The following is a 5,584-nucleotide window of genomic DNA, read 5'->3' on the forward strand; positions in this document are numbered from 1 at the left end:
TCATCCACTGTAAGAAAGCCAGACAAAGAGACATCTAATCATTGCAACCAGAGCAGATAAATTTTGTTCCTTTCTTATACGTGTCACAGATTCTATCCCTCCTGACCCTCTACACAGCCATCGACTGTCAAATTTAGATTCAGCAAGCTCCCAGCTTTTCTTTATCCCTGCCTTAGATCTGAAACTCCTGGTTATCAGGAAGACAAGCGTCACCAGCTGTCTCAGAACAGGAAGGCAATCAGGTGAATAGTACTTATTATCTCTCATTGCCTTCTCAGGAGCGAGAAGATTGATTTTGGACCAACAACACGTCCAGATCTCAGGCACAGCTACTACGGCGTCAGGTCTAGAATGTGGTGCATACGTAAAGCTGACCTCAACCTTTATGAATACTGCATACCAAAAGTTTGAGGGTTGCTCCTTTTTTTGTTTTGTTCTGGAGTTTTTTGTTTGGTTTTTGGTTTTCCCTTTTTCTCTAAGCTAACTCTTAAAGTATTTTTTTTCTTCACAGCTGCACTGGATATTCCCTTATTCCACGCCTCCTTCCCCCCACCTCAAAAAACCCAGGCAAGCCGACTGCACCGTTACTCAGGGGACTGTGTTTCACAGTTGGATAGTCTTAATTGGGCCCACAGAAGCAGTTAGCTACCATTAAAGGCTTCTCTGTATACGTCTTCCTCTCAACTAGTCTGAGCGTCTATAAATCCCCACTAGTGAAGCCTACGCTTTGAGAAGGTTAAACATGCAAATACATTATAAGCCCAAAATATAAAAGCATCCTAACAAAATTTGAGCTGATAGTACTTTCGGCATCGCTCTGGGAAATAATAATATGTTTGGGCTTTTCGTTTACGGCAGCATTGGACAATCGTGCACTCTTGCTGTAAGACCTTTTTTTACAAACCAAATACGCTGCAAAGTACTGGAAGGTAGCTCATATAAAGTAGAAACAAAGGTTACAATAGAATAAAAGCCATCACAATAACACATTCTGGTACAAAAAAAACCCCAACTTGGTACATTTCAAAATGCCTGCCGACAATTCCATTTAACTAATTAGAGCGGAGTACATTAGTCAATTAATACAAATTTATAAGGACATGCAAAAATTTTTATGACCACTTTTGGATTCATGGTACACTGGCTGCCCTGGCACTTGGACCAAAGACTGCTCTTCCAAAACCATATCTTTTCAGACAACATGATCTTATGTTTATTTCACCTTAAATTAAGGCTAGTTTAATATTAAAGGTGATATCCAGCAATACTATCTCAACCTCAAACAAGAAGATGCTCTGGACTTTGCAGCATAAAATTACCCCTGGTTTTAGTAAATCCATTGAAAACAATAAATTTTTCTTCAAAGTTTTTACACACAATTCAGACAAAACTTTCACACTTTCTTGAAATCCAAAAAGAAAATAGCGACAGTTAGAAAACAGCAGCTCGTGGGAGTAACAGTTATACCCTGACCTCACTTCCTTGAAACTACAGCGTTGCCAGAACCTGCTTTGCCTTTCAGAAGTCAAATTTTTCTTTTATGATGTAACTATCTCATTTGGAAAGTCTACGAGGCCAAATACAGGAATCGTTATGGTGTTCATTATCAGTCAAAACACAACTAATTGCTTTCTGATATTTGTTGGAAAGGATGAGAGCAGGAAAATAAATCACATCCTCAAATGTAATGTCATCACACCAGTCATTTTGGATGACTGATGAAGTGTTCACCCAGCTTCTCAGGCAGATATTGAAGACTGTGCCAGTTCTGCACGGCAACCTATACCCGAATTGTTAACAAGTTGAGATCTAGCTCAAGTACCTCCACACCATATTGTCACCAATGCAAAGGCAGACGTGCTGTTAGAAAGGTCAGTCCCAGCCCAACTACAATGACTAATTCGCTTTATTAAAATATCTACCGCCGAGAGGATTTTACTCTGAAGGAAGCTCTTCGTGCATTATTCCTTCTCATTTCTATTGCTGTACTAGAATCAGATCTTGCTTTCTTTAAACAGCCTTTAAATATGAAGAAGTAGTCTTGATCCTAGCACTGAGCTGTAAGGCAAGAGGAAATAACTGCACATAGCAAATGAATGAGGGACTTGGGAAGGACACAAAATTTGGAGGCTGCCATAACAACTGATTCATTTTTCTGGAAGGTGAGCCAAACGCATCAGACACATAAAGCTATCCATAGCAGTATCTGCAGTCAGCCACCAGCATAGCCCTGACCAGGTTTGTAAGCTGTCGGAACGGATCTGAGCCAGCAGAACTAGAAAACTACCAGGATGGTCTCTGACAGGTCCAGATTGAAAGTTATTTAAGAGTAGCATGAAAGAAGGATCGAACTTGGTACCCCAGCAGCAGTTACATTTGTCCAATTTCAATAAATACATCAGGTTTTTTGCTCACTCATACTTTTTCATTACTTCAGAGTTCACTGTGGAAAAATATGGAATTAACCTCACCTACCCTCAGCTATTATAAACAAGGCAACTAGGCTGGTCATCTATGCTTTCCTCTATCACCACTAGAATGAAGGAGAGCATGACAGGGATCTGCTGAGCATGAATTATTATTATATCCATTTCCATATTTAGATACTGGTGGAACGACTCGTCCACTGGATGTCCTGCTCTCTCCACTAGCTGTCATAGAGACTACAAAACTGGTCTGAATTCAGTTTTAACTCTGCTTGGAGAAGGAGGTTGGAGTAGTTGACCTCCTGAGGTCTCTTCCAACCTGAATTATTCTATTAATCTATGAATTGGCTAAGGCACAAGCAACATAAATAGCTAAAGTTATGAGATGATCCAAATTACATGAATTACATGTGTAATTCTTTCAGGAGGGCAGGGCGGCTCCTCTGGGTAGTTTGGCCCTCACCTTCCTAAAACCTTTTGAAAAAGCAGCCATTTTTTGCCTTTTTATTTTTCCCTCCATTGAGACAAAAAGATGAGAATTACCAAATCATCTATACAACAAGAGGTTCAGAGAAAAGGAAACATATCAAAGGGAATACACAAAGAAGGTCCACAAAGACCTCCATGGAAGCATCTAGACAACATAACTGGTATAGGAGGAGAAAAGGAAAGTGAGTGGTAAAGGAAAAGTAAACTCAGGATCAGGTAGAAGAAAAATTTCTGTAGCAGGGAGGGAGGTACAGCAAAGGATAGGCCACGGTTAACCTAAAGCATGTCCAGTTTAAAAAACCACATGCCATAACAATAATAATAGTGGTCCAGGCTCAAAGGAGAGGTTTATTCTAGTAAAGACAAGATTACTCCAGGATTTCCACAATATTTGCTGCATTCTCAGAACGCATAAAATTGCCACCAAAAAAAAAACCAACCTAGAAGGAAGTACAGAAAAGAGTAGGATCCATGACCTAAAGCAAAAAAAAGGAAAGAATATTCTAAAACATTTTGATCAATAGTCACAATAGTATTTCACAACCCCAGACTGCCATAAACCCATTTAGTTTTAGTTATGTATACCTATTCATAAGCTTAACCTTAAAAATGCCTGTCTAATAAACCTTCATTTGTACTCTTGTAAATCCTGTAAATCTTCCATTCAGTACCTCATCACAAAAAATTAAGTGAAATTAAGCGATAATATATGTAAATTATACATTTAAAATAATGGGCAATGTAATGAAAGGAATACTCTTCACATTGTAATCCAGTGGGCTTTTAAATTAACTTTTAATGTTCAGCGGCTGCCAATTAATAAGGAGCCTACACATTTGACTGTGCTACAACACACAAACTAGGAGAAGGAAAGGAGCAACACGAGGGCACGAAGCCAATGCAGGATGGCACACAGATGCCGGTCGGCAGGTTTAGGGGAACGAACGCGCGCGGCAGAGCCCGGGTCCGAGAAGAACATCCCTCCACGGTGAACCTCGTCCTGAAATCAGGAGCTTCGAAGGCTCGGTGGCACACTGACCCTCTCGCTCCAAGAAAGAGCATATACAGCTACAGACAGAGAGCTTATGGTATAGCTTCTCATTTTGGCACATCGTATGTGTCAAAAATAGTAACTTTTTTTAAAATTTTTTTTTTTTATTTTTAGCAGTGCAAATCAAGAGCTAGCCTGCGTCATAAACTGCACATCTATTCCACTGAAAAGAATGAAACCATAAAGTTTTGCAGTGCAGAACAGCGTCTGCACACGTTGCTTCTTCAGGGGGAAGCACCACGAGGCAGATGCAAAGAAGCCACATGTTGCATCAATCCTTAGCGCAGAATGAATAGAGGTGAAATAATAATGCATTGCAAGAAAAACAATCTTGCTTACATTCTAGCAACTGACCAAGAAAGAAAAAGGGGAAACAGACCATTTCCACATGCATCATGACAAATAGATCCAGTTTTACCCTGCTATAATATTGTCAGTACACGTGAACTAAGGGACTGTTGTTCTATTCTGCTGTGACCAGCTGCAGGCAAGCCTGAACACTGTGAATTTTTTTTTCCTCGCCTTTCCCTTTTTCTCACACCAATGTTCTGTTACCCACACTAGTAGTGAGACTTACGTCTTTTTAAACTGATCAGTAAGAATATATACACGGGCTCAGATAGCAGCATCCTCCCTTTCACAATGTCCAGCAGCAGGTGTCCAGGAAAAAACATAAGGGCAAGCATGGAGCAATTTTTTTCTGGTATACACTCCCAACTTCTGCCCACCCATGGCATGGAAGTTTACTTAGTATATGAAATGTCAGGATGGTTTAATGCAACACATTAGACAAGATTTCAATAGAGTTCTGTGTCGCAGAATGACAAAAATCAGTACCAAGAGTGCACAGTTAAATAACGTGACAACATATCTGTAAAACAGGAATGCTCACATGAATGAAAAACTAAGATTGAGCTGAAATCTGCAAAAATAATTATATCTTAATTTAAAAAACATAACCCCCCCAAAAAAGCAGGTCATCCATTCACATTCAGACTACTAACAATTCTGGATTAGAGAGTTTTGTTTGTATCATTCTGTAAAGGTGAGACAATAAAAAACTTGCATTGTCTTAACGGAAGGATATTTTTCATGTATAAAGCACCTTCTCAGAGAGCCCCTCACTAGGTCAAGTGAGACATCTGAGCACCACGGCTGCAGGAGCTGGCAGTAGCTCTTCCCTGAAGGCAGGATTTGCACCATTTTACAAGAAACCCCTGTGCAGAAATTGATTCCCAATTTTGTAGTTAAAAAGCCTTTTCTAAAGCCTGAAGGCTTCTCCTTTGCAAAAGTTCTCACTTGCAGTAAACCTGAACTAGGATGGCAGCCAGACACACAGAATGAAATAACAACTGAATTAAACAAATGCTTATTCTGGAGACAATGACCACAAAGTATGTTGGAGAAAACATACTGCCATGTTACAGCAACATAAGCTCTTTAGATTATATGGTACTTATTTTTAATGTGTCATTTATATTTTTCCCCCAAATAAAAAATGCACATACAGCTGAAGCAGCCTCCTAAAAGAATCCATTTTGTCTGAATAAAATTGAAGCATGTAAACTAGTAATAATGTGGCAGAAAAAAACTGTGGTACATGACCCATTAGAAAGGT

The sequence above is a fragment of the Harpia harpyja genome, chromosome 23 (assembly GCF_026419915.1).
Source record: "Harpia harpyja isolate bHarHar1 chromosome 23, bHarHar1 primary haplotype, whole genome shotgun sequence".
In the NCBI taxonomy this organism is placed as follows: Eukaryota; Metazoa; Chordata; class Aves; order Accipitriformes; family Accipitridae; genus Harpia; species Harpia harpyja.